At 39.9% G+C, this 13,096-nt stretch overlaps 1 protein-coding gene across 15 annotated transcripts in view; it reads right to left on the bottom strand.

The window, feature by feature from the left end:
* Nucleotides 1–13,096, bottom strand: part of FHIT (fragile histidine triad diadenosine triphosphatase) — a 1,583,000-nt gene that overhangs the window by 1,306,631 nt on the left and 263,273 nt on the right. Inside the window, exon 1 of one of the 15 annotated variants that reach the window (XM_070050660.1) lies at nt 11,060–11,080. The exons of 13 other annotated variants lie outside the window; for them this stretch is intronic. The gene's annotated coding sequence lies outside the window, so the exon portion shown is untranslated. Of the gene's footprint in view, nt 1–11,059; nt 11,081–13,096 lie in introns of those variants that run through there. One more of the 15 variants, XM_070050661.1, reaches the window with a different exon arrangement.

Here is a 13,096-nt window from a genome sequence, read left to right as displayed (position 1 = left end):
GAAAGGAAAAGGGAAGGGAAAGGGGGAGGGAAAAGGGGAGGGAAAAGGGAAGGGAAGGGAAGGGAAGGGAAGGGAAGGGAAGGGAAGGGAAGGGAAGGGAAGGCAAGGGATGGCAATCACAAGACATATAGGCTCATACATAACATCTTGAAATCTTCAACACTACTTCTTGTTGCACTCAGGTGCAGCTTCTAAATTCTTCAATACATGGCGTTAAACAACTACCAAATTCAATAAGACTCGATACATCTCCAGGAAAAAAATTTTTAACAAAAAGTTGTTGTTGTTTCCTGTAAATTAATTCATTTGATCTCTGCAAATTTGCAAGATTCACCAGTGAAGACATAATCCACCTCTACTTTATAAACAGCCAACTTAGACCTGCAGAGATTCTCAAACTTTTAGCGCAAAGGTGAAACCTAAAATTTTCTGACATCTGGCTTGCTATAAAAACCTAGGATGCACAAGACCATATACACTTACTGCAACCAAGATGATGGAAAATTATATATATATTTTGAATTTAATAAGAAAAGGATAGTGTTTTAAGTCCTGCTCTCCCCAGTTTATTGAATGATTGGTTAATTGATTGATTGATATAAAAAGAAGAGCCACAGAGAGGCAGAGAGGCAGAGAGGCATAGACAGAGACAGAGACAGAGACAGAGACAGAAAGAGAGAGAGAGAGAGAGATCTTCCATCCACTGGTTCACAATGGCCAGAGCTATGCTGATCCGAAGCCAGGAGCCAGGAACTTCCAGGGACCCAAAGACTTGAGCCATCCTCCACTGCATTCCCAGGCCACAGCAGAAAGCTAGATTGGAAGAGGAGCAGCCAGGACTCCAATTGGCACCCATATAGCATGCCAGCACTGCTGGCAGCGGCTTACCTGCTATGTCACAGCTCCCGCCCCTCCCAAGTTATTTTTTTAACATCAGTGGAAGACAGAAATGAGACTCTTAAAGGGAGAGTCAAAAGTTATGAAAAACAGAGATAACAAGATTGAACTTTTAAAAATGCATACCTAGAATGATAAGGAGGAAAACGTAACATCTGCTAATGAAGATGATAAATTCCACAAGGTAGTAAATGCGATACAAGGGAAGCCCCTGTCCAGCATCTTCCATATGAGTCAGCCCCATAGCTCAGAAGCCAGTGGCCATAGAGCTCCCTGATACTAGGGGAAAACAGAAGATCATTCATACCACAGTCTTCAAAAATTGAATTCTTTGTACATCAGAGCATAAAAGCTCTTCTCATTCTGTACTTTGTGCCAGTTTTGCAGATTTAACACTCAAAATGATACCAAATTCATTCAAGAAGCTATTTCATGTAAAGGCTTCTGACCAGGAGGAAACCTGCTGCATGTGTCATCATTAGGAGTCCATCTACAAATTTTCTTTATTCTTAAGGCTTGAAATTAATTACAAGGAAGGTGTTTCATTATTTCTACTGACCGTTCATTCCTCCCTCACTCATCAAATCTACCCATTCAAATGTTTGGGGCTTATGCATCTTAATGATCTGTCATCTAGGACCTGGCAAGTGAAATGTACTATGATAAGGCTCCAAGAATGGGCTCTGGCTAAAATTTTTTCAATCTAATACTTAAGCCTTAATGGGGTCTAATATAAGCTAAGAACTAATAGATACAGAAATGAATAAGATACTACCCCTTTCCATTAAAGTAGTATGTTCAAAACTAAAGGACACAACCCAACAGTGGATAATGAAATCAATTTAGGAAACTCTGACCAGAATTTTTATAAAACTAGAATAGAACCAAATAGAAATAAGCCTATGACTATAAATTGAAAGTATACTGTCACAGAAATTAAAATAGAAACAGGAAGGAGGAAGAGGAAGGAAGAGTGAGAAGTATTGTGTACTTAAAATTGTATACATGAAATTTGTTCCGTTTATATAAATATTTTTAAAAAGTTTTTTTTAAAAAGTAATAGACGCTACCTTACATCTTCATTGTGGCCATAGTCTCATAAAGATTTGTGTGTGTGTGTGTGTGTGTGTGTATAAATGTATTCCTTACTATGTAAGTAATCTGAAAGTTTGAAAGACAAAGTTTTCCACAAAGGGAAAACCATCATTTGAACACATAATGATAAAAATTTATTCATGGAGAATCCCTAGAGTGATGCGTAATCAGAACTCACTATGCATATAGAATGGCAGACATTAGTACTAATGGGCTCTGATATTCAGGCAATGAGTGAGAACAGAGAGTTTGTTCTAAGGCCACACCACCCTGAACATGCCAGATCTCATCTGATCTTGGAAGCTAAGCAGGGTTGGACCTGGTTAGTATTTGGATGGGAGAACACAGAGTTTGCTTCTTAAAGACACATACTCATCTTTACTTCTCCATGCTCAAAACCTCTGTATATATTACTATAACTACAGAACAGAATTCAACCACCTGAGTGTGGCAATCAAGGACTTTATTTGCACTTATAACCTGTTTCCCACCCTCTTAGTACCATGTCACTCCTATAATTCTTTCAGTCATTTCCTGAATATGTTATGTGTTTTTCTGCCAGGGGCGATTGCACAAATTCTTCTCTTACACCAGAGTGTATTTTCTTTCATATCTGATCACTGAAGTCAAGACATTTATACTAGAGAGTCTTTGTTTTGTCTCTCCAGCAAAGTATCCTATCCTCCTTCCAGTAACATTTTCTGTTTCCTTTAAGGAACTCCCTAAGTTTTCAGGAGCTCCTAGTAGTGCTGTCAATCATATTGCAAGGTGTCCAGCACGTGACAAATCTTCCCAGTCAGATAAATCAATTAATTCGCAAGCTTTTATTGGAATTCTGCTCCCAGGCAAGGTTCACTGGTCCCAACAGAGCAGGGGTCAGGGAAGTCAAGCGTCAGAGGTTGGGAGGGCTCCTTTTATAGATACAGGCTGTGGGGGTTAAAGATTGAGGCAGGTCTGATCCTCATTGGTTGACCTTTAGGCACCCACAGGGACGTTGACAAGGACTTTTCGTCCGGAAGTGTAGGCCTTCTCTGCTTGCGGATCCCAAAGCTCCCAAATATTACAATGCCTGTGGCAACAGGAGAATCCACTTGACAAATATATAGTGATTTAAGAAAAAACAGAAACGTGACTGAGGATAGTTAACTGCAGTTTGTCTCTGGTTCATAAGATAGGTGTAAGTCCTTCTTCTCCAAGTTCTAATTGTAGTTCTCATAGCTTAGTGTGCATCAAAATCATCTGGATAGCTTGCAAGATCAGAGTGCTTAGTCCTACTCCCAGAGTCTTTCATTGGGTAAAGCTTAGGTGTGGTCCAAGATTTTGCATTTGAAATACAATTTCTGGGTGCATTCTTTTCCTAATGTTGCTGTAACAAAGCAACATAAATTTAGTGGCTGCAAATAACACAGATTTATTTTCTTAGAGTTTTAGAGATCAGAAGTCCAAAATAGGTTTTTTTTTTTTTTTTTTTTTTTTTTTTTTTTTTTTGACAGGCAGAGTGGACAGTGAGAGAGAGAGACAGAGAGAAAGGTCTTCCTTTGCCATTGGTTCACCCTCCAATGGCCGCCGCGGCCCGCACGCTGCGGCCGGTGCACCGCGCTGATCCGATGGCAGGAGCCAGGAGCCAGGTGCTTTTCCTGGTCTCCCATGGGGTGCAGGGCCCAAGCACCCGGGCCATCCTCCACTGCACTCCCTGGCCACAGCAGAGAGCTGGCCTGGAAGAGGGGCAACCGGGACAGAATCCGGCGCCCCAACCGGGACTAGAACCTGGTGTGCCGGCGCCGCTAGGCGGAGGATTAGCCTAGTGAGCCGCGGCGCCGGCCCAAAATAGGTTTTAAGGGCCAAGTATCAAGGTGGTGGGAAGACTAGTTACTTCTGGATAGCTTAGTGTAAAATCCATTCCTGATCTATCCTCACTCCTAGGTCCGTGGCACCTCCTTCCTGGAATGATAGCTTGCCAGTATCTCCATAACTGCTACTACTAAGTATGATCTCTTGTTTCTGTTTTACAAGGACCCCTATGATTACATTTGGGCCTATCATGATCTAGGATAATCTCTCCATTTCAAAACCATTAACTCTAAAAATCACTAATTCAATCAGCACCGCAAAGTCTCTTTTCCCATATGAAGTTAACACAGTGACACAGGCATTAGGGTGTGAAAACTTGGGGTTGGGGGGGAGGGTATTATCACACCAAGTGATTCTCATCCTGATAGTCCGGGTTACACACACTGAAAGCCACTGAATGACTACCGCTATCAAATCTAGCCTTGTACTTTAATTATTCTTTAGTCCGTCTGCCTCTCACTAAATAAAGAGGACATTCAGGGCTGGATTGGGTCGTGGCTCATTTTATTTTTTTCACTTGGTTTGATTCTATTTACATTCTCATTTCTAAATGCTGGTAAATACATCTCTCAGTTAAATTAAGGGAGTAGGCAAACAGACAGAAACGCTAATGGAATTTTTAAAAACTGTGAAGCTAATATGCTGAAATAAAATAACACTGGTTAATAAAATGGTCTGAACTCAGAGGAAAATGATTGGTTAATAAGATGGTCTACTTTTCAACAATAGATGTCTATATAATAATGATCCCAAATTTCAAATTCCTCTATTCATGTTTCTCAAACCAAATTTGTGTATGAGGCCATCCTGAGCTCTACCACATGGGATCCAGATCTCAGAAATGGCTTCACCACATTCTGAAGCACCCAAGCAAGAAATCCCAACAGTGTCACAGGAACGGCAGCTGGCATTTACTGCACCATTGTCTTGTGCCTGGCAATGCTGAGTTCCCTGCAGGCACTCAATCACTAATTCCTAGAGGCCTTATTCATCTTTATGTCTCCCCTAGCACCTTCCAAGTACTCTAAGCCTACAAAGCCCAGTTCATGCAGCAGAACACAAGCTCCTTGAAGACAGAACAAGGTTTTACTCAGAGCTAACACAAAATTCTAAAGAGAACCATGGAGCTAAAATATTTTTATGCAGCTCTAACAGTAAGTCCACAGATTAGTTTCCAGGCAATCAGAAAAGGCTGAATGGCTTCCCAAGAGGTACAAATCTTGGGCTGGCGCCACGGCTCACTAGGCTAATCCTCCGCCTTGCAGCGCCGGCACACTGGGTTCTAGGCCCGGTCAGGGCACCGGATTCTGTCCCGGTTGCCCCTCTTCCAGGCCAGCTCTCTGCTGTGGCCAGGGAGTGCAGTGGAGGATGGCCCTAGTACTTGGGCCCTGCACCCCATGGGAGACCAGAAGCACCTGGCTCCTGGCTCCTGCCATTGGATCAGCACGGTGCGCCAGCCGCAGCGTGCGGTGCGCCGGCCGCAGCATGCAGGCCGCGGCGGCCATTGGAGGGTGAACCAACAGCAAAGGAAGACCTTTCTCTCTGTCTCTTTCTCTCACTGTCCACTCTGCCTGGCCAAATCTTTAAAGAGACAACAAAGGTTGAAATTGAGCTCTTCAAGTTCTTTTCCAGAACTCAGTTCTAGGTATTGAATTATCTGTCCTTCCTTCTTCATGATTTTCTTTATCTGAATATAAGTCTTAGAATGCAAACAGTAAGCTCTGTCTTCTTTTCCACCAGGAGTGTAAAATCAACATCTTTACTATGACACTTATTTCCAAGATTAATTTATGAAATTGTGTGATATGCTTTGAAGACTGATGGCATTTTAGGGAGAGAGGAAATGTCACCTGTATTATTGTGCCAATGTATTAACAGTGACTTATTTAAAAATCAAAACTGTATTGATTGGTTGAGATACAATTAAATCTTAACCTATAAAAGCAACCCATAATCATACCAAGAGTACAAAAGGCAAATTTTATGTTTGTTTTTAAATTTTTTAAGGCACACTGAGTATGATCCCAGAAAACCAGAGTCAACTATGACCTTTTCTTCTTTCTTTTATTTTATTTTATTGTATTTTATTTACAGAGGGTGGGGGGACAGAGAGAGCTAGCTTCCATCTACTAGTTTACTCTCCAAATGGCTGCAACATAGGGAGGAATGATTATTATGAGAGAAAAATGCATACAATCTAACACTTTAACCATCCAGTTACATGTAAATAAAAAAAAATTCTTAGCAAGAGTAAGTGTTCACACTTGCCAGATATATCAGACAGAGCACCTAACTGATCACAAGCCCTGTACAATGCAGTGGTGAATGAAATAATCCCTATCCTGATGAGGATAACAATCTTGTGGGGAGGAAGACATCAAATACGTAATTATGAATAAGGAAGACATATTTACAAGAGAACAAAATGAAGGAAAGGCAATCCTAGAGTAATGGGAGCGTAGTATACAAAGCACGAGGCAGACCTGTGGAACCAAGATGCTCTGCAAGGAAAAGATACTGCAGCTGAGAACCTAAGGATGAGTGAGGAACCTCAGCATCCCGGAGAGGGAGTGAGTCTTCCAGCAAGTGAGCAGCATTCAGGAAGAGAATGTAGCCTGGGATCCCTTGGGAACATGAAGGCCTACTCAGGGATGTGAGCCATGGCAAGGCTGGAGCTCAGGCCTCAGTATTTTGCATTTTAATTCTCCCAGTTCTACACAATTCCTAGAACAGAGTTTGATTCTTAGGAAAATGAAGAGCCAAAAGAGAAGTTCAAAATATAATCATGAATCTACATGATACTTGTTAAGATATTTTTCCCCTGACCTTCTTAAAAAAATTGAAGATAATTAGGTAAATGGGTAGAAACATGACACTGTTTTTTCTCAGGAAGTCTAGTTTGGAGATCTACTGGCAGTGCTGAAAGGAAGCATTTGTAATTTAAGAGTCTTCCCTGGGTTTACTGCAAAACACATGGACAGCATTCCCCATTTAATTGAGCACATGGTTCTTCCAAGAGATTTTGAATTGGTGACTTTAATCAAGCTCTTATTATATGCAAGACACTCTAATAAGGGTTCTACTTCTCTTTTAACCTTCAAAAAAACCAGAGAGAGGTACAATATCATTCTCAGCTTGCTGATGGATCAACTAAATTTAGAGAAGTTAAGTCTTTGATGATCACACAGGACATCAGCAGTGAGTAACTAAACCCACTGTTATCCAGGAAATTTCTGCTTTTGTTCAGTCCTAACCATTTTTGCTGAGGAAGCAGGGGTGCTATTCCCTTTGAAAGACCTCTTTATGGTTATTGTTATAGCGTTTAATAAGCAATGCATTATCCCTGGGCATCGAAATTAATACCATTACTCAAAGATGGTAAACAGAACTTTGCACTTGGGTACTGCCTGGAGGTAGAGACATCAGTAAAAGCCATAGGTGGACGGAAGAGATGAATGTGTGGACTTCAGTCCGAAGTAAGGTGTGCAACGTGATGTTCAGTAATCAGAAATTCTGCCAAGCCTAGGATAGAAACACAAACCTTTATCCCTCCCAGCCTGAACTGCATAGTTATATTTCTCCTAAGATAGCTTTCCTTTCCTTCACAGGGCAAAGAAATGCCAACGTGCCTGCCACAACAGCAGCTATTTTAAAAAAATAAGAGATTTATTTACTTAGTTGTTAGTTTGTTTGCTTGTTTGAAAGGCAGAGCAATAGAGAGGGGGACAAAGACAGATAGATCTTCCATCTAGTATGGCTGCAACAGCCAGGTCTGGGCCAGTCTGATGCCAGGAGCCAGGAACTCCACTCCAGTCTCACATATAGGCAGCAGAAAAACCAAGTAATAAGGCCATCATCTACTGCCTTTCCAGGCATATTAGCAAAGAGCTGGATTAGAAATCAAAGAGCCAGGATTCAAGTCAGTGCTCTGAAATAGAATGTGGGCACTGAAGCCTCACCACAATGCCAGACCCACACACCCACAATGCTTGTGCACATGCTATGGTGCATGGCTGGCAATATTAAAGCAGCAATGGGCTGTAAATTCCTTTGACAAAGTTTGCTTGAGGTCCAGCAATTTTCATCTACATCCATGAACTAAAGACATTTAAATTAAAAACTTCCTGCTTCATTAAAAAGGAACAAAGAGAGTAGTGAATATGAATTTTCAGGAAATGGCCTACAGCATTCCAAATGGCTATGAGGCAGCTTATTATTTATGATAAGATAAGGAGCATCTTAGTATCTGTGTTAACCTCATGTGTTGAGCAGAACAAGGGCTCATTAATCACTCCAACACTTGTCATGTTAGAATAGAGGTGGCAGTAATTAAATAAGCTATTTTTTAAATAAAATTTCTAATTTTGAAACTCCAGTATAAAAGTGTATGTTAATTCTCAATGTGTTAATTTTTATGATTTGTGTCATGCTATGCTCTGATGCTAGATCTGAGAGAATTCCTCCATTCTAATGTTTTACAACAAGCAATAAACAAACAATAAACAATGACAACAAGGAAAGAAGCACTTTCCAGGATCCTATGATTAGTTCTGACATTTGGGAAATTGCTTCATTGCCAGAAGTCAATTCCTGTTATTGCAAGCATCTTCCACACATAAAATTAATAATGTACCCCCTCTTTTCCCTTCATTCTATTTTATGAAGATTGGACTCCACCCTTCCCAGTATGTAAAAGCCACACTCTTTCTAAAAAACAATTTTAATTTTTTAAGGTGAACAGATTTTATATATTTTATATATAGAGGTTTTTTTTTAAAGATTTATTTATTTATTTGAAAGGCAGAGTTACAGAGAGGCAGAAGCAGAGAAAGAGGTCTTCTTTCTGTTGGTTCATTCCCCAGATGGCCACATGGCTGGAGCTAGACCAATCTGAAGCCAAGAGTCAAGAGATTCCTCTGGGTCTCCCATGTGAGTACAGGGGCCCAAGCACTTGGGCCATCTTCTACTGCTTTCCCAGGCCTCAGTAGAGAGCTGGATTGGAAGTAGAGCATCGAGGACTTGAATCGACGCCCATATGGCGTCCACACTGCAGGTGGCAGCTTTAAGAGGATAGTGATACTTCCCTCCTTACCTTTGCTTATTTTTTTTACAAAGACATATTTTCAGTTTGTTTTGTAATCTCAAGCTTAACCCTCCACTAAATAAAGAATCTAGCAAGCAGGAAAAAAGCAGTAAAAGTTGAAAAAGTCAGACTGTGTAAATAACATTTTCCTTCTTTATAAAATATATTAAGGGACTTTGACAAGTTCATGTATAAATGGAACTAAAGATAATGTGTTTCTCCTGTGTTCTTTTCTGAAGACCCTTCATATAAGGAGCTGCCCTTCAGAAACACGGAGATCCCTAGAAATATATATTTACTCATTCTTTGTTTATTCAACTAATGACTGCTGAAGATAAACTAAGTGGCAGATGCTTTTCTAGAACATGAGTGTCACTCAACAAACATGACAATTGGGTAAAAAAGACCATACTGATATTCCTGACGATCTACATACATTTAAGGACAATAAGTGTTAGGGAGAAAATAAACTGAGGCATTGTGATGGAGAAACAGGTCCTTTTTAATGAATGGCCAAAGAAAGTCTCTCTGGAAAGGTGACATTTGAGCTAGGATCTGAACAACATGAAGGAGTCAAACAGGCAAACATCTGGAGAACAGTGTCGCAGGCAGAAGCAATTAACAATGCAGAGGCCCAACACTGGAATAAGCCTGTACAAGACCAAATGCAGTTCCATGACTGGAGACAATTGGAGAATCAGTAGATGGGTGATGAAGTTGGGGAGCTAAACAGGAGCTGATGGCAGGGTTTGTAGGCAGGATAAGGACTTGAGAATTTTATATCAATAACCAGAGGAGGGGCTGGCAATGTGGTGCAGAGGGTTAAAGTCTAAATCCAGGTATGAATCCTTACTCTGCCATTAATATGCTGCATGATCTTGGGGACTCCATCTAATTTGATGAAGTCTTCATTTCCCTATGTAAAAACTGTAATAATAATTCTTCCCAGCATCTTGATGAGAATAAAATGAGCTACAATGTGTAACCCACAGTAGCTTTAGTGTATGGTACATGGTATATGCTTAAGGAATAACACCTGTTGCTATTATCATTATCATTTTATTGTGATTATCAAAATTAGAAAGATGAGAGAGAAGGCTAACATGAAGGACTAGCAGTGAAGTAGATCATGAAAGGCAGATCAAGTGGAGGTTTCCATGAGCACAAAAGATCTCAGTCTCCATGGCCCTAGAAAAATACCACCTCTATAAGTTACTGAGCATGGTAGGATCTGGATCAAGATAGAACTGTAGAAAAAATGAAACAATCCAAATGTTCATCACCAAGGACATAAATCAATGAAATGTAGTATATTCACACAAAGAAATACTCCTTAGAAATGAACAAGAATGAACTACTAGCATTCATCAGCACTATGGATGCACATCACAAACATGTGGATTGGAAAGCTGAACAGGAGAAGCTTCATACAATTTGAGTCCATTTAGATCAAGTTCAAGAACATGTAAAACCAGTTAGTATCAATGTCAAAAGAGCAGTAAACTCTCAGGGAAGTGTATAGCAATGCATCACAAACAACATTTTGATCCATGATAGACTGCATATACAACAGAAATCCCATAAGATTATAGTGCCTAGGATGTAGCCATCTTACTTTGGGTACACAATAGGTACATAGGCATACTCTGTGATATTTGTACACCAAGTGAATAGCCTCATGACATGATTCTCAAAACATATCCCCATTGTGCCAATGTTAAGTGACACATGATCACATTTCTAAGGAGAATAAAGGAGCCTGCAGCTGTACTAAAAAATGTTCTACAACGTGACCTAGATGGTAGTTACTTGGGGAATATACATATGTAAAAATATCATTAAATGGTAAAGTTAAATGAGTATAATTGATACACTTTTAATATATATATATATATATATATATCTTATATCTGAACTTTGTTTTCAATATATCACTTCAGGGCATTCAAATTACCTAAATAAATAAACAAATGGTAACTATTCCAATCAGTAGAACTGTAATCTCAAGACTCTTTGGGAGCCTGTTAAGTTCCAAGGCTCATTCCTTCCTTGGGGATTAAAGAGATCTATCCACACTGTCAGTCACAGGAAAGTCAACTGACCACAGGGATACATAAGGAAAGCCTGGCTTACCAGAAGGACAGCGGGGAAGCAAGTCAATCTGTGCTCATGAGCAACTTCTCAAAATCCACTCTGGGACTGTCACCACCGGCTTACTGCCTTCTCTTCCATGTGTGTGGACTTCGTCTATGTTAAATCAAGGCTGGGGGGGGGGGGGGCGGGGGCGAGTCAGTTCTTTTCTGTATTAAAAATATACCCAATGTACTTCTGAGTTCTATAAAGAATAAACATAATTACTGAAGTGCAGAACATATGTTTAAATAGCACTTCCTGGCATTGCAATAAAGGAAATTCAAAGGACTTCCAGTACAAAAACAGTATCTATATGGATTCATGCTCCTGATCCAGCAACCTAAACCTCAATGTAAAAGTAATGAAGTCCCATCATGTGGCCTTTAAGAATGTGTTCAGGAAAAGATCAGCCAAAAATGCACCCAGGGCAAATTTCTATGACCATATTATCACAACCTGAAATTCAAATCAGTGCACTTGCTAGAGAAGCAAGCTCACTAGAACAGTTTGGAATTCTGTCTACATCTACTTCAGTGAAAAAAGAAACCTTATATTGATAGGGGAAAAAAACACTATCAAACAATAAAACAATTCAGGACCAGTTTTCACAAAGTAATCACAGGTCATACATAATTGATTGTCTTTAGTCTTCATCTCTGGATATTACAAATCACAGTTATTAGCACTTTGAATAAACATTCATTCCAGATTCAGAATGTCCAATGTGGAACTGACTGACACTTCTTTAGCATCTTTATTGCACCCTTTACTGCACTGCTCTTCAGTTGCTTCTTCTGTAAAGTTCTCATATTCTCAACAATGCTAGATCCTTCTCCTTTCTGTATATTCACTTTCTATCCCTGATGACAGGCAACAAGTGACTTATTATAGCAGTGAATTGATATGGACTTATGATCTCATCTCAGCTTGCAAGGGAATACAAACCACCATGGAGACAAAACACACCCCTGTGAAGTCATATCCTACCTCCCTCCATTAAAACTCTAAGACTGCTCTAAAAGCAGGAGAGAAACATTAAAATTATGCCAACTTTTTGGCTTACCAAACATTAAGCAGCTGTATCCATAAAAAAGGAATAAATAATTCATTCCAAAACTCTCTTTGTACATCTTAATGTTCATAACCATGATTTGTAAGAGGAGGTTTGAACCAGGGCCTGGGAATTCTGAATTATACCTTGTCCAACAAAGGAGATGTATTCCTTTGCTTTACTCTCCCCTTTGTAGGTAAGGCTGATCACATAAATTTAGAAGACATTAACCACATGTGTCCAGTGAACAACTGAAATGTGATTTGTCTGAATTGACATAGGCTGTGAACGCAAAATATACACAGAATTTCCAAAATTTGCAACTAAAACAAGAATGTAAAATAACTCTCATTAATAATTTCCAATTATTGATTACATGCTGAAGTGATAATATTATGGATATACAGGATGTGATATTGTGGTATGTATATATTTGGTGTCCACCTGCCCAGTGTCTGGCAATCCTAAAATCCTTGGAATCTCTAAATTGATGAATGTCTAAATGATGGAATCTCTAAATTGATGAACGAGCAACCTATAAAGCAATATCCATACATAAAAAGCAACATTGGGCTGTGTTGGGAATGAAGAAGATTTTGACTTTGGAGATGATTAGCCAGGTGTTGAATGAACCTTGAGATAGTAATTTCCACTGTGACAGCGATGCTGTGGCACAGTGAGTTAAGCCATTGCTTGTGACATGGGCATGGCATATTGGAGCACCTGTTTGAGTCCAGGCTACTCTTCTACAAATCCAGGTCCATGCTAATGCACCTAACAAGGCAGCAGAGGAAGGTGTAAGAACTTGGTTCCCTGCATCCATATGGAAGACCAGATGAGGCTCCTGGCTTAGGCACAGCACAGATACGGCCAAAGTAGTCTTTGGGGAGTGAATCAGTCCATAAAAGTTTCTCTTTCTTTCTCTCTCTCTCTCTCTCTCTCTCTCTCTCTCTCTCTCTCTCTCTCTCATTTTGACTTTCAAATAA

The sequence above is a fragment of the Oryctolagus cuniculus genome, chromosome 10, assembly GCF_964237555.1.
Source record: "Oryctolagus cuniculus chromosome 10, mOryCun1.1, whole genome shotgun sequence".
NCBI lineage: Eukaryota > Metazoa > Chordata > Mammalia > Lagomorpha > Leporidae > Oryctolagus > Oryctolagus cuniculus.
The sequence above is the reverse complement of the archived record's forward strand: the minus strand, read 5'-3'. Positions and strand labels throughout refer to the sequence as shown.